General features: G+C 44.7%; 1 long non-coding RNA gene across 1 annotated transcript; it reads right to left on the bottom strand.

Annotated features, from left to right (window-relative positions):
* Positions 1-315: 315 nt before the first annotated feature.
* LOC137421185 (uncharacterized) lies at positions 316-9,212 on the bottom strand. Its single transcript, XR_010983269.2, has 3 exons — positions 8,890-9,212; positions 8,709-8,786; positions 316-3,900 (listed from the first exon to the last, which is right to left on the bottom strand). It is a non-coding gene; the product is annotated as an uncharacterized LOC137421185 (long non-coding RNA).
* Positions 9,213-24,559: the final 15,347 nt, after the last annotated feature.

The raw sequence follows: 24,559 nt of genomic DNA, 5'->3' as shown, positions 1-24,559 counted from the left end.
TGCCGGATTTTTTTCCGGCAAGTAACAAACAGACAAACAAGCAGACAGGGGTGAAAACATAACCTCCATCCACCTTTGGTGGTGGAGATAAAAATGGGAGGTTCAATAAGAAATGTCCTCAATTGTTGTATGTACCTGGTGCTTAAAGATAGGAGAGCAAAATGAGTTTAACAGCTTATTGATTTATTCAAGACATTCGATTGAGTACTTTCCATGGATAATATGAAGATTATTTTAGGCTTAGGAACGAAGTACAGGCTGTCCACAAAGTCTTGTTCCGGTTTTTAAATTGTCTTACAAACAAACGAAAAGAGATACAATGATACGGTTTATTGCATTTTGTCACAAAATTCATACAGTTTCTTGTGTTCTTCAGTACATGTCAACATTTGCGCCTACAGGGGCACGTAGCACATACAAGCGATAATCCACTTCAATCCACGTGTTGGCAAACACATCCCTCATCACACTGCTGATGCAATTGGTTATCCTTACACAAAATGTTCAACGTCAGCAACAGAGGTTTGGAAAACAATCCTTGGCATACCCCCTCAAGATGTCGAAAGGTACCACATCGAGAGACTGTGGAAGCCAGGAGACTGCTCCATCACATCCAATCCATTTACCGGGGAAGTTCTTGGTTACCGAAGTCCTCGGTTAACAAGACCGATAGTCTAACAACGGTGCAGCCGGGCTTGCATCTGCTGAGTGGAGGATGTGCTGTCCCCATGGCATGTGACAATATCCTCGGCTCTGATTGGTAGACGTTTGTGAGCGATATACATAAAAACATACACGAGATGGAGCGACAAAGGCGGCTTTGCCCTACAGGCTGCACTGTAAAATATGGCTGCCACAATACGTGACCAATGACGTCATCATTTTTTCTCGACCCGACATCACGCTCAATAAATTTCATACTGATCGGATCAAGCGTTTTACCTGTTGATGTATGCACCTATGACGTCATCAATAACGTGTTATTCCCCATGAGGATACTTTACAATGAGCCACCTTTCAATTTTTTTTCATGGAGCAATTTATTGCAGACAGATGCAATATTTTCGGTTTTTCCAAGATGGCGCCTGTACCACGTGCCCTATGACGTCATAATTAGAATAATATTCAGAAGGAGGCGCTTCTGTGATGAAAATTTCGTGTCAATCGGACCAACGGTTGCAGAGAAAACGATTTTTAAAGGGAATTAACCCCAAAAATGCCGGCGGAAGGGGAATACATACCTGTCTGTACACTGTCTGTCTGTACACTCTGTACACTGGACAGACAGACAAACGCTGTTCCAGACGACATTGCCCAATGGGCTACGCCATAAAAAATACAATTCTTGTTGGATAATCATCCGACTTGAAACAAAATCCATTGCATTTATAGATCAGGAATTGTAAGGATAGTGGGAAACTTTCATGAGAAGACTTCGTAAGTGATGAAAGGCACCAAATGAAGTCATTGCATATACGACTGGCTAGTTGGAGTGAACATGGCGACACCACCGGTTGTGTTATCGTTTGAAATGAACACCGTGTTGTCCGTCACGACAGACCACTCCTTAAACGAGCTGGCATGATAGTCTCGACCCGTCTGGGTTCGAATCCCGGCCCAGTTATAGACCGCCATCTTTGTGTATCGCAGACGGGGTGAGGCATCAACGTTTGTGTCATCCCCAGGATAAACGGCACATTCATTTGTGGAAGTTCAAGGTCCCACGGTGTCCTTTGGGAAAAGTAGGCAAGCTATCGCTGACACCTGGCCAAATTCCTGCTGTAGGTGACAGATGCAGAGCTTTCAGCCAATGATGCTACTTGTGGCCACGTGCTTCATACAAAAGCAAAAGAACAGAACACAAAGTCTAAAATTCCAAGTTATATCAGACTGCAAACTCGGTTATTGTCACCGACTACTCAGAAACCTTCCCATGAGGACCAATGGAGCACTTAGTGGAACTTGTCACGCTGTCGGTGTTCGGAGATGAGGGATGGTTGTGTCCAATGGTCGTTCCCTTGTGTTATTTTAGAGTTTGTCACCGCCGGATATTCCCTGCCTAATGACTTTCTGGTTGAAGGGGAGTGATCCAAAAATACATCTGGATCACAATGCAACTCGAGCATTGTAGAAAGACATCAGGCCTCTTGTTGAAGACGAGCAATGGGGCTCTTTGTGACTGTGCAATACTTCAACCAAATCAAGTTGTTACCACTCAATCTTAATAGGTAGCAAGAGAAATTGCAAAATAAACAAGAAAGAGCAATCAGAGATTGCAGACCCTCGCCAGGATGTATTTTCAGTGGTTTTTTAAAGGCTTTTGTGTTAAAACAAATATTGCGGCCGAACCACGTGGCCAATGACGTCATCATTATTTTTTTTCCTCCACTAATTTATTCCTAGATTATGCTCAAGAAATTACATCTTGATCGGATGACAGTTTGTACTTGTGAAATTATGACGTCATAATGGAAGCACCTATGACATCATCATTCACATATGTTATTCCACCTGGAGAGTTCTTTACAATGAGCCATGTCTCAAAAAAATTTCTATTCAGCGCTTTCGGAGATATAGAGGTGCAAAGTTTTTCGGTTTTTCCAAGATGGCACCCGCACCATGTCACCTATGCGTCATAATTATAATTTAAAAAAATCTACAGGTAGAGTTGCACCTATGGTGAAAATTTCCTGTCAATCGGACTAACGGTTGCAGAGAAAATCATATTTATTCTGTGCGGACAAACGGACAGATGAAAAATCACTCATAGTGACACTTGGAAAAACAGAACAAAGTAGAATGGCACTCGGTAGAGCATCCTTTTGACCTCAAAAATAATTAGTGGTTAAATTCAGTGACCTGATGTGCAAATCGTCTTCAAAGTTTAAGTTAATCGGTTGAAGAGTGACAATTTTAGAAATTTGGTCTATGTTGACCTTTTGGCCTATGTTGACCTCAAAAATAGTGGGTGGTTGGTTTCACTAACCTGATATGAAAATCCTTTTCAAATTTCAAGTCAATCGGATGAAAATTGAGGATTTCAGAAATTTGAAAAAATTGGTTGACCTTTGGCCTATGTTGACCTTATGACTTATGTTGATCAAAAAAATAGTTGGTGGTTGAATTCAGTTAGCCGATATGAAAATCCTATTCAAATTTCAAGTGAATCAGTTGAAAATTGAGGATTTTAGAAATTCGAAATTGTTGTTGACCTTTGGCCTATGTTGACCTTTTGGCCTATGCTGATCTCAAAAATAGTTGGTGTTTGAATTGAGTTAGCCGATATGAAAATCCTATTCAAATTTCAAGTCAATCGGATGAAAATTGAGGCTTTTAGAAATTCGAAAAAAAGTGGTTGACCTTTTGACCTAAAAAATATATAGGACTATGTCGGATCACGAACTCTACCATTTGGTGAAGTTTCGTGAAGATCGGTTTAAAATTGTGACATGTAGGCAAGTATAAGTGAGCGGACAGACAAACACACACACAAACGGGAGTATCAACATACTTGGCAAAAAAAAAAAAAAAAAAAATTTGCCAAGTAACAAACAAACGGACTCAAATGCAATACCCTCTCCTCAGGCAAAGGCAATAAGAAGTAGATAATTCATTATTTTGAACTTGTACACATCATCATCATGTAAGGAGATCGCTAGTCCAGCAATTCTTATTCAATCACCTGCTTAAGGAGAAGCACGTGTCGAGCCATTTATACAGGTTGGGGAAAGCAAGAACTCTTCCTCTGAGGATATTGTAAACGTGCTTCTTATTTCCAAAGAATGTGCCATCTCTGGCTTCGTCCCAGCGAATCGGAGACAATCCCAAAAGCTCCGTGTAAGGGAGCAATCCCAACGTCCAGGCTCCCTTGGCAGGACACACGGGTTTGCTGAAAAGCATCTGAAAGAATAATTGATGGTCAAAAACTTCCTAAATCTGGCAAGCCATTGAAACTGGGAATCGACGACGAGGGGAACCTTGCCAAGCAGCGATTGGTGGCTTTGAGCCAAATGATAGTTGAAACAAATAAAATTCAAGTTGAAGTAATTACACGTCAGGAGTATAGAGATCGCCAAAAACAAGGGGTCGTATAAAAATGTGACAATTCAATCATATTACTTTACATGTGCAGACATATAAATATATACATAAATATGAATATATACATAAATATAAATATATACATAAATATATACATAAATATAAATATATACATAAATATATCCATAAATATAAATATATACATAAATATGAATATATACATAAATATAAATATATACATAAATATAAATATATACATAAATATAAATATATACATAAATATATACATAAATATAAATATATACATAAACATATACATAAATATAAATATATACATAAATATAAATATATACATAAATATATACATATACATAAATATATACATATACATAAATATATACATATACATAAATATATACATATACATAAATATATACATAAATATATACATAAATCTAAATATATACATAAATATAAACATAAATATAAATTTATACATAAATAAAAAACAAGTATAAATTTATACATAAATATAAATATATACATAAATATAAATATATACATAAATATAAATATATACATAAATATAAACAAGTATAAATTTATACATAAATATAAATATATACATAAATATATACATTTAAAAAAAACAAATTATATATATATACACACATACGTATATACAGTACATGATATGACCAAAAGTATGTGGACACCCAAACATCACACATGTCATTCCAAAATCATGGGCATTAATGTGGAGTTGGTCCCCCCCCCTTAGCTGCAAAAACAACCTCCACTCTTCTGGGAAGGCTTTCCACTCGATGTCAGAACATTGCTGTGGGGATTTGCTTCCATTCAGCCACAAGAGCATTAGTGAGGTTGGGCACTGATTTTGGGCAATTAGGCCTGGTTCGCAGTCGACGTTACAATTCATCCCAAAGGTGTTCGATGGGGTTGAGGTTAGGGCTCTGTGCAGGCCAGTCAAGTTATTCCACACCGATCTCGACAAACATTTCTGTATGGACTTCACTTTGTGCACGGGGGCATTGTCATGCTGAAACCGGAAAGGGCTTCCCCCAAACTGTTGCCACAAAGTTGGAAGCACACAATCGTCTGGAATGTCATTGTATGCTGTAGCGTTAAGATTTCCCTTCACTGGAACTAAGGGGCCTAGCCCGAACCATGAAAAACAGCCCCAGACCATTATTCTTCCTCCACCAAACTTTACAGTTGGCACTATGCATTTGGACAGGTAGCGTTCTCCTGGCATCCACCAAACCCAGATTTGTCCGTCGGACTGCCAGCTGGTGAAGCACGATTCATAACTCCAGAGAACGCATTTCCACTGCTCCAGAGTCCAATGGCGGCGAGCTTTACACCACTCCAACCGACGCATGGCATTGCGCATGGTAATGTTAGGCTTGTGTGTGGCGGCTCAGCCATTGAAACCCATTTCATGAAGCTCCCGATGAACAGTCGTTGTGCTGACGTTTCTTCAAGAGGCAGTTTGGGACTCGGTAGTGAGTGTTGCAACCGAGGAGGGGACGATTTTTACACACTACACACTTTAGCACTCAGCAGTCCCGTTCTGTGAGCTTGTGTGGCCTACCACTTCGCGGCTGAGCTGTTGTTGCTCCTAGACGTTTCCACTTCACAATAATAGCATTTACAGATGACCATGGCAGCTATAGCAGGGCAGAAATTTGTCACAGAGCTCTTCAGTATTCCCCCATTATACTGCCAATGTGTGTCTATGGAGATTGCATGGTCAATGGGATGAAAATTGGGCATTTTAGAAATTCGACAAAGTTGTTTACCTATTGACCTCTTGACCCCAAAAACAATAGGCTTCTTGCTTATGACCAACTCTACCTTTTGTTGAAGTTTCGTGAAGATCGGTTGAAAATTGTGACCTGTAGGTGACTGACATAGACAGACAGAATAACGCACCAGACCAACCAATACACTTGAAAAATCTTCAAACAGACAGGAGTGAAAACATAACCTCCAGATGGAGGAGATCCTTCTGATGTGGAGGTAACAACGACCGAATAAATAGTGTGTGGGATTCGAACTTGAGGTCACAGCGTTAAAACAGAAATTTTCAGATTAAAAAAAAAAAATCCTTTGCTTACCTTATTGGCAAGTCCATCACAGACACCTATACCTGAAGCAATATAATTTCTGTTTTGGTGTGCGTGCATTGGCATGTTGTGTATAGTATACACGGTGTGTAACAGATATGAGGTTGGCACATTTTAATTGTTTTCATTAAAAGTCTCTCAAACATCAAAAACAAAAGATCCAAAGGATACAGGATTGGTATTTTTACAGTTATAGCACCAGTCCATATGACATGTCCCAGGCCACCTTGGCAGCAGGTATTCAGAGGAGGGAGGAGGCATTGTGGGTTTGGTTCTCTCTCCAAACACGACGCAGGCTTCATAAAAGCACATTAGACATAGTAACACAGACATGTTTGTCATGAGCTCTTGGTCTGCTCTGGGTGAGCCTTTCTGCAACTTCATTGCCATAAAGAGCATGTTCGGGGCAAAGGAATTTCATAACGTCAGCAAATGCGTTCAAGTACCTCTTGCTCTGGAATGGAATGCTAAAACAAGACCGAAAGTTCACAAAAGAGGATAGTTTGACCTGGGTGGGGACACCTGTTAGCAAATAATGTAAGTATTAAATGATTTTTGCAATGAGACACTGATTTATTCTATGTTTCGAGTCAACAATGAATCAACCATACACCGCTTCAATCTAGAAACTTTGCAATAACGACAAAGGAATTGCAATGTTACAATTATATTTACTACATATTAGTATTAACGCAATTATTACGAAAACAATACTGCTGTATTATATTCATAATAATAATAATAATATAATAATATAATAATAATAATTATCGGTTTATTCCAAAAAGACTTTCGCAGCTATAGACTGAATTACAGTCAATTTACAAATACAGGATTTTGATTACAATAATAAGTTACAATAATAATAGAAGATGCAGCAAGATGCAAGTTATAAAATGCATAAACCAATATAAAGTTATTTTAACACAAAAAGGCAAGAAGGAAAATATGAAAGGCAATATAAAGTATTGCAATTTAAAATATCAAAATAATGAAGTAGATCAAAACAATCAATTGTTGTAGTGTAGACCCAGAGTGGTGCACAACAAAGACACCATGAAGTGTCGTGAGAAAAAATAAATAAATAAATAAAACTGTACCAAGCCTCCCCATGAAGCTCAACCAGACTGAAGAAGCCATGGAGGCTGCGACATTGACTGTCTCCCCGACCTCCATCCCACAACTCCGGCGATATCCACAGCGTTTGCGCAGAAAAACACGGAGGGGTCCCATGCACACGCAGCAGAGAACAGCAAGGTGCACACGCAGACCAAGCAGCGGGCAGAGGGGCGTAGGAACGAGCACGGTGGTGGGCCCGATGGCGAGCAGATCACGTCATGAGCAGAGGGAGGGCAGCCGTGGAAGGAAAGGAGTGCCCCTCTGTGATGCCAAGGTAGATCCAAAACGTCGCTGACAAAACCAAGGAGAAACATGCAACACAGAGCCAGGTGCACAACGGAGAGCCAGGTGTGCAACGCAGAGCCAGGTGCGCAACAGAGAGCAAGGTGCATAACGGAGAGGCAGGTACGCAACTGAGAGGCAGGTGCGCAACGGAGAGGCAGGTGCGCAACGGAGAGGCAGGTGCGCAACGGAGAGTCAGGTGCGCAACGGAGAGCAAGGTGCGTAACGGAGAGGCAGGTGCGCAACGGAGAGGCAGGTGCGCAACGGAGAGGCAGGTGCGCAACGGAGAGACAGGTGCGCAACGGAGAGACAGGTGCGAACAGAGAGTCAGGTGCGCAACGGAGAGGCAGGTGCGCAACGGAGAGGTAGGTGCGCAACGGAGAGGCAGGTGCGCAACGGAGAGGCAGGTGCGCAACGGAGAGGCAGGTGCGCAACGGAGAGCCAGGTGCGCAACGGAGAGCCAGGTGCGCAACGGAGAGCCAGGTGAGCAACGGAGAGCCAAGTGCGCAACGGAGAGGCAGGTGCGTAACGGAGAGGCAGGTGCGCAACGGAGAGGCAGGTGCGTAACGGAGAGGCAGGTGCGCAATGGAGAGGCAGGTGCGCAATGGAGAGGCAGGTGCGCAACGGAGAGGCAGGTGCGCAACGGAGAGGCAGGTGTGCAACGGAGAGGCAGGTGCGCAACGGAGAGGCAGGTGCGCAACGGAGAGGCAGGTGCGCAACGGAGAGGCAGGTGCGCAACGGAGAGGCAGGTGCGCAACGGAGAGGCAGGTGCGCAACGGAGAGGCAGGTGCGCAACGGAGAGTCAGGTGCGCAACGGAGAGTCAGGTGCGCAACGGAGAGTCAGGTGCGCACGGAGAGCCAGGTGCAAACGGAGAGTCGGGTGCGAACTGAGAGCCGGGTGCGAACGGAGAGCCAGGTGTGCAACGGAGAGTCAGGTGTGCAACGGAGAGCCAGGTGCGCAACAGAGCCAGGTGCGCAACAGAGCCAGGTGTGCAGCCAGGAGCCGAATCCGTCAAAATCCAGGGCAGCTCCCATCTAGCTAGCAGTCTAAAGACAGCACAGGCACGAAGGCAAAATGCAGAGCCAAGATTCAAGAATATGGCACCACTCACGACTCACAAGTTTTCAGGCATTCTTCCATCACGATCCTTGCTCAAAACCCGCCGATGAAACCCACCGCCAGGAACCTCCAAGCCACTGCAAGAGAGGCCCGAAAGGTCATGAACCCGAACATCACAAAATCCGCCACATCCACGAACAGGGGCACTCAGTCCATGCTGGCATGGGAGGGAGGGTGTACCTCGCCGGCACAGAGACCATCAGAGGGTCGGTCACTGCAGAACCACGTGAGCCTCAGAGGCAGAACGAGACCCCAGCACCGAACCATGTGATACAGAGAGCTCAAGGTGCCTGAACAGTCATGATGAATCCATATTATTATTGAAGCATTGGAACTTCCTCGTTTGCTAAATTTAAATATGAATTCAAAAAAACTAAAAACAAAACCACAAAACTTAAGGACTCTTTTCACGACGAGACACATGCACGAGACCTGCTAATCCCGGTATTAGTTTTTAGTCTATGTTTCGAGTCAACAATGAACCAACCATACACCGCTTCAATCTAGAAACTTTGCAATAAGGACAAAGGCATTGCAGTGTTACAATTATATTTACTATATTATTAGTATTAACGCTATGATTATTATTATTATTATTATGAAAACAATACAACTGTCGTAGTTTATTCCATGTTTCGAGTCAACAATGAACCAACCATACACCGCTTCAATGGAGAACTTTGCAATAAGGACACTAACAGTGTTTCGATTATATTTACTGTATTATAATAGTATTAACGCCATTATTATTATTATGAAAACAATGCTACTGTATTAATAAACCTGGGCTAATTTGTCTGAAGCGGCCTGAAGGTGAGCCATGAAGGCATGAGATGAAGCCTAAGGCCTATGCCTATAAGTACTGTGTCGTTGGAAGACCCGTAACGCCGATGCTTTCGATATTTCATGATCATTTTAACAATCGGTTTGTTTGTGTTTCACACTGATGAAAAACGTTAAGGTAGAGCATGGCGATTGTGAAATATGAAAGGTTCGACGATTTGTTCGGCATGAATGAAACTGGAATCAAAATGGCGGAGTGCGGAGTCAGCGTCAGCGGTGAGCGGCCGTACCGCCGCAATGACAGCAGACGTAATCACATCACCCTGTCATGGGACCAAATCCTCAGCTCTGATTGGTGTACGTTTGAGGGGACATACATACATATTACATGGCTAAACGTATGTGGACACCCGAACATCACACCCGTATGTGCTCCTCGAACACCTCATTCCAACATCATGAGCATTATTATGGAGTTGGTCCCCCCCCATGCTGCTATAACAGCCTCCACTCTTCTGGGCAGGCTTTCTTTTTTTTTCTTTTTTTTGTATACTGAATCGAGGCTCGTGAAAGAGCTAACATTTATTAACGCACAGGTTGTAAACCTGGTGCGTTATAGCGTTTGCCTGGGAATTTCGGGCGCTCAAAAGTGAAGCTAGTTTCTGTCACCCATTTCTGTCGCTCATTTCTGTCGCTCATTTCTGTCGCTCAGATGTGTAAACATGACGTCATCAAATCTATATTTATAGGATAGGTTATAGGAGATATATATGTTATAGGATAGGAATATAGGACCCAAATGACCCAGAGGACCCAAATGACCCAGAGGACCCAAATGACCCAGAGGACCCAAATGACCCAGAGGACCCAAATGACCCAGAGGACCCAAATGACCCAAATGACCCAGAGGACCCAAATGACCCAGAGGACCCAAATGACCCAGAGGACCCAAATGACCCAGAGGACCCAAATGACCCAGAGGACCCAGAGGACCCAAATGACCCAGAGGACCCAAATGACCCAGAGGACCCAAATGACCCAGAGGACCCAAATGACCCAGAGGACCCAAATGACCCAGAGGACCCAAATGACCCAGAGGACCCAAATGACCCAGAGGACCCAAATGACCCAGAGGACCCAAATGACCCAGAGGACCCAAATGACCCAGAGGACCCAAATGACCCAGAGGACCCAAATGACCCAGAGGACCCAGAGGACCCAAATGACCCAGAGGACCCAGAGGACCCAGAGGACCCAAATGACCCAGAGGACCCAAATGACCCAGAGGACCCAGAGGACCCAGAGGACCCAAATGACCCAGAGGACCCAGAGGACCCAAATGACCCAGAGGACCCAAATGACCCAAATGACCCAGAGGACCCAAATGACCCAAATGACCCAAATGACCCAGAGGACCCAAATGACCCAGGGGACCCAAATGACCCAGAGGACCCAAATGACCCAGAGGACCCAAATGACCCAAATGACCCAAATGACCCAGAGGACCCAAAGGACCCAAATGACCCAGAGGACCCAAATGACCCAGAGGACCCAAATGACCCAGAGGACCCAAATGACCCAGAGGACCCAAATTCTATGTATGTTTCTATGATGATGTATGTTTTGGTGAAAGTACATAATGTGAATACTAGTAGCAATTTTACAAAAACCATGGCATAATTTCAAATCTTGACCCGAGATGATAATTATGCTACATCATAATTTCCATGTGCCAACCTGGGCGGAATCCAAGTGGATTCACTTGACTTGTTTCACTAACAAAACAACCAGACAAACAAAATATACAAGAAGAGGGAGCGGAAGACAAGATGGGGAGAGAAGGGGAAGCACACAACCACAACATTTGAGAGCAGGGAGAAGTGTGGGAGGGAGAGGGCTTGGGGGGAGGAGGCGTGGAAAGGGGGGGGGGGAGAGGTATAAAACACAAGGGGACCGAAATTAGCAGGGGTAGAAAAGATCAAGGTTTTGGATGGGGGAGGATAAGAGATGGTGGTGAACAGCTGTTTTAAAGACCTGGAGGGTGGAGTGGGATTGAAGAGAGTGAGGGAGTTTGTTCCAGAGGCGGGAGAAAAGAGGAATGAAGGAGTGAAGGTGAGCAGAAAGTCTTGATTTTGGCAGTTTAACCATAAGAGGGTTGCAGGCAGATCTTGTGCGACCTGTAGGAATATTTGGGGGACAGAGCCCAGAGAGAGCTGGGGGGGGCAAGGCCAGAGAGGAGTCGGTAGAAGACGGAAAGACCACCAACCTGCCTGCGGTGAGTGAGTGAAAGGCCCTTGGAGTTAGCTTTATCGCGGGAGATTCCAATGATTCTGAACGCTTTGGTTTCAACAGCGTGAAGACGAGCTAGGTGTGAGGCAGGAGCACCAGACCAGAGGGGAGAGCAATATTCCATAGAGCTGCGGATGAAAGCCTTGTATGTGGTGAGGAGCTCAGGTGTGCCAAGGAAGGACTTCGCACGACGGAGGATGCCCAGTCGGCGACTGGCTTTGGAGGCCAGATTTGAAATGTGGTTTTCCCAGGAAAGATCATGGCAAATAGTGAGACCCAAAAGCTTGAGTGACAGAACTTCTTGGAGAGGATTATTCAGAAAGTGGATGGGAGGGTTGTCCAGTCGGTCTTTTCGGAGAGACATCGTAAGAGTGTGAGATTTATCAGGATTGAAAGACATGTTCCATTTTGATGCCCAGTCTGTGATTTTGTCCAGGTCTGCAGAGAGTGAGGAGGCTGCAGACTGCCGATCTGAGGGATGAGGAATGGAGCGACAGAGAGTAGAGTCGTCAGCAAAGAGATAGAGAGGATTTTCAAGAGAGTCAGAGAGATCATTGATGAAGACCAGAAAAAGCACAGGGCCCAGAACACTACCTTGGGGAACTCCAGCCTGAACAGGAAGAGGAGATGAGAGAAACCCATTCAGGGCCACACGTTGACTACGACCAGAGAGGAAGTCCGCCAGCCATGCGTGGAGATTTCCGTGGATACCAAAGGAGGAGAGTTTCGTGAGCAGAGCAGGGTGCCAGACCGTATCGAAGGCACGTGAAATGTCAAGGGAGACAGCTCTAATTTCCTGTTTGGCGTTGAGGACCTCCATCCATTGTTGAGAAAGCAGAAGCAGCATGTCCATTGTCCAGAGTAGAGTGACCAGGTCTGAAACCAAATTGATGATCAGAGATCAAGCCATTGGAGAAGAGGAAAGATTTCATATCTGAAGCAATGATGGATTCCATGACTTTGCTGATAATTGGGAGAAGGCTGATTGGTCTGTAGTTGCTAGGATCTGTTTTTGCACCTTTTTTGTGCAAAGCGGTGATGTTGGCTGATTTCCAAGCAGATGGCAGATGGCCTTGAGCAAAAGAGAGGGTGAAGAGAACAGACAGAGGGAGTGAAAGAGTGGTCCAGTAGATGTTGGAACATTGCTGTGGGGATTTGCTTCCATTCAGCCACAACAGCATTTGTGAGATGCAGGTCAGTCAAGTTCTTCCACACCGATCTCGACAAACCATTTCTGTATGGACCTCACTTTGTGCATGGGGGCATTGTCATGCTGAAACAGGAAAGGGCCTTTCCCCAAACTGTTGCCACAAAGTTGGAAGAACACAATCGTCTAGAATGTCATTGTGTGCTGTGGCGTTAAGATTTTCCTTCACTGGAACTAAGGGGCTGAGCCCGAACTTAAAAAAACAGCCCCAGACCATTATTCCTCCTCCATCAAACTTTACAGTTGGCACTATGCATTCGGGCAGGTAGCGTTCTCCTGGCATCCGCCAAACCCAAATTCGTCCATCGGACTTCCAGATGGTGAAGCGTGAATCATCACTCCAGAGAACGCGTTCCCACTGCTCCAGAGTCCAATGTCGGTGAGCTTTACACCACTTCAGCCGACGCTTTGCATTGCGCATGGTGATCTTAGGCTTGTATGCAGCTGCTCGGCCATGGAACCCATTTCATGAAGCTCCCGACAAACAGTTGTTGTGCTGACGTTGCTTCCAGAGGCAGTTTGGAACTCGGTAGTGAGTGTTGCAACTGCCGACAGACGATTTTTACGCGCTACGCGCTTCAGCACTTGGCGCTCCCGTTCTGTGAGCTTGTGTGGCCTACCACTTCGCAGCTGAGCTGTTGTTGCCCCCAGACATTCCACTTCACAATAACAGCACTTATGGTTGACCGGGGCAGCTCTAGCAGGGCAGAAATTTGACGAATTGTCTTCTTGGAAAGGTGGCATCCCATGACGGTGCCATGTTGAAAGTCACTGAGCTCTTCACTATGGCCCATTCTACTGCCAATGTTTGTCTATGGAGATTGCATGGCTGTGTTTTTGATTACACATATATACCTTTCAGCAATGGATGTGGCTGAAACAGCCGAATCCACTAATTAGAAGGGGTGTCCGCATACTTTTGGCCATGTGGTGTACATACATACATACATACATACATACATACATACATACATACAGACAGACGGACAAACACTGTTCTAGACGCTTTGCCCAATGGGCTATGCCGTAAAAAGAGTTGATCTTGCTCAAAACTAAGGAAAGAATTTCCATTGCTCATCAATTCTCAGACACACAAAAAACAAATTACAGTTCACAAAGTTCGTCTCATGATTGTCAGAAATGAATGAACTTGGGTATCATCACAAAAAGGCTGGTTTTATTACTCCCAACCTCGTGCATACGTAATAAATAGATGACCTGAAACCATACAAAATCCATCAACAAACGTGCAAATTCTACTGGAAAGACTTGCTTAAACCAGTTAGGACAATTTACCAGGTTATACCATGACATGCCATGTGCTGCGGTACGCGCAAGGAGGCGATTGAACACACGTCCTCCTCTTTACCCCGTCTTTGTACTCGGAGCCACCACGTGTGAGGTTTGAATAAATAAATAATTTCTCAAGCACTCGGCATTATGAAACGTCATCAACTCCATTTCTCGCTCTGAGCACACAATTTAGCACGTGTGCATGGGTGGTCAAGGAGAACCATTGGAATTCAGCCCAAAGGTGTTTCAGCGGCCCCGAAGGACGGGCCAACCCAAAGAAGAAAAAAAACAACCCCAAAGTCCCAAAGAAGAAAAAACAACCCCAAAGACCCAAATAAGAAAAAACAACTCCAAAGACCCAAAGAAGAAAAAACAACCCCAAAGACCCAAAGAAGAAAAAACAACCCCAAAGACCCAAGAAAAAAAACAACCCCAAAGACCCAAGAAGAAAAAACAACCCCAAAGACCCAAAGAAGAAAAAACAACCCCAAAGACCCAAAGAAGAAAAAACAACCCCAAAGACCAAAAGAAGAAAAACAACCCCAAAGACCCAAAGAAGAGAAAAACAACCCCAAAGACCAAACTAAGAAAAAACAACCCCAAAGACCCACAGAAGAAAAAATAACCCCAAAGACCCAAAGAATAAAGAACAACCCCAAAGACCCAAAGAAGAAAAAACAACCCCAAAGACCCAAAGAAGAAAAAACAACCCCAAAGACCCAAAGAAGAAAAAACAATCCCAAAGACCCAAAGAAGAAAAAACAACCCCAAAGACCCAAGAAGAAAAACAACCCCAAAGACCCAAATAAGAAAAAACAACCCCAAAGACCCAAAGAAGAAAACACAACCCCAAAGACCCAAAGAAGAAAAAACAACCCCAAAGACCAAAAGAAGAAAAACAACCCCAAAGACCCAAAGAAGAAAAAACAACCCCAAAGACCCAAAGAAGAAAAAACAACCCCAAAGACCCAAAGAAGAAAACACAACCCCAAAGACCCAAAGAAGAAAAAACAACCCCAAAGACCCAAAGAAGAAAGAAAAAGGCGATTTACTCATTATTACATAAGTGAACATTATGAGCGGAATTTTAATTTTCAATGCCCACTCCCTCCCCCTTTGTCGATGTTATGTAGCCAAAGGTCAAACCTCCCACATCCCTTCGGGCAACACTATTATGAGCCATGACCGTACGTAATATATAGATAACGCACCCTTGTATGTGGCAGAATGCTCATAGTTTATTGTCCAGGCTAACCATGCTCACCAAGGTGTTCTATGTAAGGTGTTCAAATGAAAATGTTATCAGAATGAGATGCAATTGTTCAATAAACACCAACTTTGTCAATTTGAGCTCACCTGGAACGAAGATCCGGGAGCTTGTGCGATGGCGCGTTGTCCGTCCGTCAGTCTGTAAAGACCTGCGACTTCTTCTCCGAAACTGCTGATGGGATTGTGACCAAACTTGGCACAAATTATATTTGGCATGTTGTGACTAAAGTTTGTTCATGACATTTAGAAAATCTGGGTCTAAGGGGGTCTACGAAGGGGAAGGGGGGGGGGGGGGGGATTTGCCCACCAAAATAGGTATTTTTTTTGTTTGTTTGTTTAAAGTTTTATGATTATGTTAGTATGATTTTACCTGCTGCCCTGTCTTCCAGAAACCATTCAAATTGGTTTAAAATACCTTTAGTGGGTGTAGTATACTGCTTTATTCTACCAGGTGAGTGCACAGGGGTATTGCTCCCATCTTTACTGTAATTACGATTTACAATCAGTTTTTCGAATAATATTTGTACTGTGTATTGAAAACTTTTAAAGTTAATGTTTGTTGGACATGTCATTCTGAGACTTCTGAACCCAAGAGTTGTACATGGTCGAAGGCGCATCGTACAACTATGGTCCATCATCTTACTAGAATTCACCAAATGTCTGTCCGTCCGTCTGTTCCCAGGCACCGCAAAAACGGCTGAACCAATCGCAACGAAATTTTGGGTGGGTAATCCTGGGACCCCCTGGAGTAAAATAGGCTATATTGTTTTCATAATTTTCCAATTTTTCCAATTTTCCAGTTTTTCCAAACACGATGGAATAATATTTACCGACATGAACAGTGATTTGGCTTTTATTGAAATTCTACAAATACTGTTTAGATTTTGATGATTTGCGTGTGATATGATTTAACGGATGTTTATATGAATCGTTTAAAATAAAAAAGCTTCAATTTCTGATATTTTACCTTTTCATTTGGGCCTCCCAATTGAAGCCCCGCCCATAGGGCGGGTACCGTTGCTCGTCTTCATCAATGTAAACGCTTCGAACCTACCACGTGACCAATTGACCTATTTTGGGGAGGTTGGGTGGTCTTGTGGTCTGGGTCTGTGGAGATGCCAGATTCATGTCCGTGTCTATCCCCGTCCTATGGGAATTCCATTGTAGCAGAAACTTGGGGGGTGGGGGTAAGGGGGCGAGGGGGCTTGCCTCCGGATATGGGCCTTTTGATTAATACCGAGAGCCAAATATGGAATGTTCCACAGAAGTTGTCAGTCGGTTTTGAAAAGCCGGAAATCTGCGAATAGAACAAAAGTAAAAAAAACTCCCCCGGTGTGTAGGTCTACAAATTACATCGAGCGTGGCGCGCGTCCCCCAACAAAGACCCACCCGATCTCTGTAAACAAGGGCGGCATGTTCCGAGGGAGGTTTCCCCCCCAAACACAATGGAACCCTTGTCCACACTCCGGCCAAACTGAACGTTCAACAACTTTCCAGCAACATCGTTTCTGCTGCTTAGTTCACTCGCTGGGGGATTTACCATACTATCCCATGACAGCAAGGTGTCCTGTTGGGAGCTCGCGTTCTCTGAACCCCCGTGACATCGCCATTTTGCGTGCTTAGAAAGACCCTCCTTTATATAGGCCCATGTAACGCCTCTTGAGGATATGCGATGCATTAGGGGAATCGAGCATGCTAATTGCCATGCTAACATCGTCATCACCATATTAATGAGTAATGACCCTCTGAGAGTCTGCCCTGCGAGTCAGTCAAGCCCATTTACACACCAGGTGCATCACCTATGCCCTCAGGGTGACGCACTTCAAATGATAACAACATCTCCCCCGAAACGGACCGAAACAAATGAAACATTTACATTTTGTAGTCCATTGTATAATTTAAATAAACATAAATGCAAATTTTGCATGTGGAAAAAGTAAGTACACCCCGTCATTTATCACTACTTCAAATCCCTAAAATTACAATCAGGTGCACTAGCTCAGGTGCAAATGATTAGAACATCGTTAGAGAGGATCTTGGAGGAACCTGTCTTGTTTAAACCTCAGACATTTAGTTTGGTTTGCTCTTTGTTGTTGAAGTGTGCGGCGTCACCATGCCGAGATCAAAAGAGCTCTCTGAGGCCTTCAGAAAGAAGGTTATAGATGCCTACGAGTCTGGGAAGGGATTTAAAAAGATCTCCAAACAATTTGAAATCAATCATTCGACTGTCCGGAAGATCATCTACAAGTGAAGAAGATTCCAAACAACTGCCAAATTGTTCAGGCCAGGCCGCCCCAGCAAGTTCAGCCCGAGTGCAGACCGCAAGATGCTGAAAGAAGTTTAGAAGAACCCCAGAATGTCATCACGGGACCTACAGGCAGCTCTTGCCATTGTTGATGTCAAAGTGCACGAGTATACCATTAGAAAGAGGCTGAACAAATTTTATCTACATGTGAGGTGTGCCAGGAGGAATCTTTGATGTCCAGAAAGAACATCAGGGCAAGACTAAAGTTTGCCAATGAACACTGAGGCAAAGACCAGCACTTCTGGAACAATGTGCTCTGGCCAGCTGAGTTAAAGGTAGAGCTATTTGGCTACAGTACCAGAAGACATGTTTGGCGAAAACCAAAGACAGCATTTGACCACAAGAATCTGATACCAACTGTAAAGCATGGTGGTGGAAATATTATGGCTTGGGGCAGCTTTGCTGCATCAGGACCTGGGCAGCTCACCATCATAGAATCCACTGTGAATTCTTCATTTTACCTGAGGGCACTTGAGGATAATGTGAGGCCATCTGTCGGAAAGTTGAAGCTCAACCGAAGGTGGACCATGCAACATGACAATGACCCTAAACATACCAGTAAATCCACCAAGGAATGGCTGAAAAGAAAGAAATGGAGGGTTCTGGAATGGCCAAGTCAAAGCCCGGATCTACAGACTTGGCATTTAATATGGAATATTTTTTTTTCTTGAGTTGGGTTTACTTTCTGAACTCAGTATATCAATCTGGTGAGTTTATTTTACGCTTCGGTGATTTCTTTGTTAAAAGAACCATGTCACTGATTGTCTTTCGCAGCAAGAAGTCAATAACAGGATAATATCACAGGTGGCGTGACAAAATGTAAGGACAGGTACATTTGACGATTGGCTTCACAATCGTGTATATAAGGGTTGTTGCGTTCTGTATTAGTGGAAAACAACTGCTGCACGTCCACAAAAGTTATTGCCGCTTCCTCTGGAGATGGTCCGTCAACTCGACAATGCTGTTTGTCATGGAGTGGTGGCTTTACGAAATTCTGGCATGAAACAGCGTGCTATTGCTCAGCAGTATGGCATCACTCAAGGTCAGGTGTCAAAGATCCTGAAACGAAATGCTCAGAGGGGTGTCCCTACTCCAATACCGAGGCCAGGACGTCCCCGCAGAACCACAAGGAGAGATGATCGCCAGCTGCACCGGTTCGTCTGCAATGGCCGTACCAAATCAGCTAATCGGCTTCAGGCTGAGTGGCAGCAACTGACAAATGTGCCTGTATCCAGAAGGCGAGTCAACCAACGACTGGTTCAAGCAGGCTATCGTGCCAGGCGTCCCCTGAGAAAGCCACGCCTGACCAGACAACACCGCCAGCGTCGATTGCAGTGGGCCAGAGAGCACCGTCAATGGCAGCCAGGACACTGGAATCACGTGACCTTCAGTGACGAGTCTAGATTTCTGGTCTATCGTCAAGATGGCCGCAACCGAGTGCGCAGACAAGTGCATGAAGCCTACAACGAAGATTGTATTGTGCCAAGAGTCCAAGCTGGAGGTGGTGGGGTGACCGTTTGGGCTGCTTTTCATGCAGGGGACAAATCTGACCTGGTTGTTCTGAATGGAAACCTGAACCAGTTCAAGTACAGGGCCATTCTGGAAGAAACATTGCTTCCATTTGCTCGTGCAGCCTTTCGAGGAAATTTTGTCTTCCAAGATGACAATGCACGGCCTCATCGTGCTCGCATGATCCAACATTTTCTTGCTGACCGTGGTGTCGAGCATATGGAGTGGCCTGCCATGTCCCCGGATATGAATCCGATAGAGAACTTGTGGGCAGAATTAAAGCGTCAAATCGACAACTTGGACCAGCAGCCGACCTCTGTGCGTGAATTGCAGCAGGCTATTTTCACTGCATGGCAAGCGATTCCTGTTCAAACCTTGGCAAATCTCGTGAACAGCATGCCACAACGTGTACGTGCTCTCCTGAATGCTCGTGGGGGTTACACGAAGTACTGAACTGTAATTTTACTGTCTGTAATCCCGGTCATAATTTAACTTTTGTTTTTGATGAAAAAAAATTGGGCTAATGTGCAAAATAAAGAGATACTTCTGGAAAACGTACAGAAGTTTAACACAGTACTGTCCATGAATTGAGTTCGATATCAGTTTACATCACTTTCAAGGATCAATTTATTTACTTCAAAATGTCAAATGTGGTTTTTGTTTCTTTAAAAGGTCACATTAACAAAATCTAGAATAACTTCAACATAATTCTCATGAACTTTTGGTTCTAAGTCATCTTGAAAAGTAAGATCACCCCCACAAGAAAAATATTCCATATTAAATGCCAAGTCTGTATATCCCATCGAGATGTTGTGCGGGGATTTGAAACGAGCTGTGCATGCAAGAAACCCCTCAAGCATCGCACAGCTGAAAGAATTCTGCATGGAGGAGTGGGCAAAAAATTCTCCCAGTCGATGTCAGAGACTGGTAGACAGTTATAAGAAACGCCCACTTGAGGTTGTTTCTGCCAAAGGGGGCAATACCACCTATTGGAGCCACAATACCATAATATTGATATTTGTTATATTATATCACCTTTATCTATCAACATTGTTGAAATGAAGATCAAATAGCTGTATGTTGAAATATGTTGGAAAAGTCAAAACTTTCCATGGGGTGTACTTACTTTTTCACGTGACTGTATATATTGTCGCGCGATCCCTTCAGTTAACAGTTAACACTTCCGGAAAAAGACTTCCGGTTCCTCGGGCGAGTGAGGCGTGCTTCGAGCTCTCCACGGCATCGAAGTTTGAGTGTTTTCCCATTCTTGTCTTTGTCAAATTTCCACTGGTTATTTTGCTGTGTACGTGTTATTGTGTGTTTCTAGTTGGTGTTGGTTTGTGGTTCGTGCAAACTTGTGTGTAGTTAATCGTTTTCTGGGTCATACCTCGTGCGCGGCCTGGTAATTTGGGGCTTCCCTCCCCCCTTCGGTGTTTTGTCGGTTTGGGTTATTTCCTTCGCTGTATTGCTTGTTTCTTTTATTTTGTTTTCTCCCCCTCACCTCACCTCCCGAGACAAAGAATTCTATATTGATTCTTCTCTTTCTCTCCTCCCGGACACGTGCTTGTTCGCTCTCCTCCTCGTCTCGGCTTGTGCCCCGCCCCCTGTATCTCGTTTTCTGACGCCTCTGCTCCTTCTTTCTCAAATCCACGTTCTCGCTTGGAGACTTTTCCCGGATTGTTTTTACATGGTTTTCATGGTTCTGTTTGGATATTGTTTGGAATATGTTTAAACCGCAGCCGTGATGCTGACGCCCCCCCCCCCCCCCCAGAATTTCCATGTTGTAAACGTTTCCCAGTGTGTACCCTGGTCAGAATAGGTATACCGTATCCCTGCGTGTCGTAAGAGACGACGAAGAGGGTTGGCGTCAGGAAGGGCATCCGGCCATAAAAACATTGCCTCAAAAAGAGAACCATGACAATCACAAGTCCATATGGGCAGGGCGCAGCCCGAAGTGGGGATCGGTTTCTGAGGTTTGGGACATGGAATGTAGGGACAATGACAGGGAGGTCAGGAGAAGTGGTGGAAGTATTGGTCAGAAGAAGAGTGGACATATGTTGTGTGCAAGAGACGAGATGGAAGGGAAGTGGTGTGAGAATGGTGAAGGGTAGGCAGGGACAGAAATACAAGTTTGTGTGGCAAGGGTGCCCGGAGGGCGTGAATGGTGTTGGTGTCCTGTTTTCTGAGGAGTTTGTAGACAGTGTGGTGAGTGTGACTAGAGTGAGTGATAGGTTGATGATGGTGAAAATGATGATTGGAAAGCTCTTGGTGAACGTCATCTCGGGATATGCTCCGCAGGTTGGTCGAAGCGATGAAGAGAAGGACAAGTTCTGGTGTGCGATAGAGAAGCTGATGGAAAACGTGAAAGATGAGGAAGTTGTTGTGGTGGGAAGAGACCTGAATGGACATGTGGGAAGGAGTATGGATGGTTTTGAGGGAGTTCATGGGGGTTACGGATATGGTGTGAGAAATGGAGAAGGTGAAAGGATTTTGGAGTTTGCTGATGGAGCTGATTTGTTGATTTGTAATACTCAGTTCCAGAAAGAGGACAATAAGCTTGTTACATACACGTCAGGTGGGTCGATGACAACCGTTGACTACCTGATGGTGCGTAGGCGAGATAGGGGGCACCTCCGGGACACAAAGGTGATCCCGGGGAAGGAGGCTGTTTCACAGCACCACTTGGTTGTCTGCGACATAAGGGTGAAAGGTGCGAGGAGAGCTCGGCGGGTGAAGTACCAACCGAGAATGAAGGTGTGGAGGTTGAAAGAGGTGACAGTAAGGGAGGCATTAAAAGAGAGGCTGAGGAGGGTAGAGGATGATGTGGTTGAGCTTGAAAGTGGTTGAATGTCAATGAAAGCTCGTCTGTTGGGAGCCGTTGGTGAGGTATGTGGATGGACAAAAGGACCACCCAGGCACTCGGAAACATGGTGGTGGGATGTTGAAGTTGGAAAGAGGATTGACGAGAAGAGGAAGAAGTTCAAAGAGTGGCAGAAGGCGAAGGGTACGGGAGCAGAAACAGCAGAGCATGAAAGTTATAAGGCAGCCAGGAAGGCTGCAAAGAAAGAGGTAGCAAAGGCGCAGGAGGCATGTAGGAAAATGTTCGGAGAACGCTTGGATTCGGAAGAGGGTCAGAAAGCAGTATTCAGGATTGCAAAGCACATAGCGAAAGAGAGGTGTGATGTGATGGGGGTGAGTTGCTTGAAGGATGAGGTGGGACAAATCGTTGTCGACCCAGATGGAATTAAAGGAAGATGGAAAAGATATATGGAAATGCTGTTGAATACAGAGAATGAATGGGATGGCAACATAGAGAGTAACCCAGTTTTAGGACCGGCAGAGAAGATAACTGAGAAGGAAGTTGAGGAAGCGATAAAAGCAATGAAGAGTGGAAAAGCGGGAGGGCCGACGGGAGTTGTGGGAGATATGTTGAAGGCAGCAGGAAGTTGGGGTGTGAAGAGAATGACAGAGATCTGTAATCTGGTGGTGAAAGAAGGCCGCATTCCAGTGGATTGGGAACTGAGTTCCCTCGTCCCTCTATACAAGGGGAAAGGTGACCCTCTGGAGTGTGGCTCGTACCGAGCGATAAAGTTATTGGAGCATGGAATGAAGGTATTGGAAAGGGTGTTGGAGAGGAGGATAAGGAAGAAAGTGAAGATCGACGAAATGCAGTTTGGATTTATGCCAGGAAGAGGAACGACAGATGCGCTTTTCATTGTGAGGCAGTTGAAGGAGAAGTACATGGATAAGAGGAAGAAGTTGTTTTTTGGGTTTGTTGATCTGGAGAAAGCATTCAATAGGGTTCCACGCAAAGTACTGACATGGGCATTGAGGAAGTTAGGAGTGGAGGAATGGTTGATCAGAGTAGTGATGGCAATGTACAAAAGAGCGCGCACAGCTGGAAGGACGAAGGATGGGAACAGTGGTGAGTTTGAGGTGAAGGTGGGAGTGCATCAGGGGTCGGTACTAAGTCCACTACTATTTGTAGCTGTGATGGAGGTGCTGGCTCAGAACGTAAAGGAGGGTTTACCGTGGGAGTTGTTGTATGCAGATGATCTGGTGTTGATTGCGGAAAGTATGGATGGACTGAAGGAAAAGATGAACAAGTGGAAGGAATGTATGGAGACAAAAGGTCTGAAGGTGAATATCGGAAAGACAAAGGTGATGGCAAGTGGTAAAGCATGTGGTGAGGTGGAAAGAACTGGGAAGTAGCCGTGTGCTGTGTGCAGGAAGGGTGTCGGAGTGAACTCCATTCAATGTACAATGTGTGCTGAGTGGGTTCATCAAAAATGTAGTGGTCTGAGAGGGTCATTTACCAGTGTGGCAGCTACATTCAAATGTAAGGTGTGCACAGAGGGAGCTGCAGATGGAGGAAATGTTGAGTTGGATCTTGGAGACGGCATGAAGTTGGAAGGTGTGAAAACATTTTGCTACCTCGGAGACATGCTGAATGGAGAAGGTGGATCAGACTCGGCAACGGTTGCTCGAGTGAGATGTGCATGGAAGAAGTTTCGGGAACTGAGTGGTGTGCTGATGAGGAGGAGTGTGTCGCTGAAGCTGAAGGGAAAGGTGTATGCTGCATGTGTGAGAAGTGTTATGATTTATGGGAGCGAGACATGGGTAATGAACGTAGAGCAGCAACGAAGGCTGGAAAGGGTGGAAATGCGAATGGTTCAATGGATGTGCGGAGTATCGTTGAGAGAGAGGAAGACAAATGATGAATTGCGAAAGATGATGGGAATATTGCCTGTGATTGATGCTGTGAAGAGGAACAGGTTGAGATGGTTTGGTCATGTATTGAGGAAGGATGAAAGTGACTGGTTGAGAAGAGTGATGGAAGTTAATGTAGAAGGAAGTAGAGGACGGGGAAGACCGAGAAAGACTTGGCTAAAGATGGTGGAAGAAGAAATGCGGGCAAGGGGGTTAACAAGGAGAGATGCAGAAAATAGGGCAAAATGGAGAAGATTGTCATGGGGACCGCAAGACTAACCCCCACTCTAGCAGGGAAAATGGCCTTAAAATGCATGTTGTTGTTGTTGTTGATCCCTTCAGTTAACACCGTAGGACCGAGTAGGACCGAACGGCTTTACTTGAGGCGACGATCAAATACGGATTTGGCTATAAAAGCACGGGAGGAAGAATGAAGGGGAAAAAAGCGCGAGCGCGAACCTGTAGAGGGAATGAACTCAAACGTG

Source organism: Myxine glutinosa, chromosome 2 (genome assembly GCF_964187855.1).
Source record: "Myxine glutinosa chromosome 2, kmMyxGlut1.1, whole genome shotgun sequence".
NCBI classification, from domain to species: Eukaryota; Metazoa; Chordata; class Myxini; order Myxiniformes; family Myxinidae; genus Myxine; species Myxine glutinosa.
This window is presented reverse-complemented; position numbering and strand designations above follow the sequence as displayed.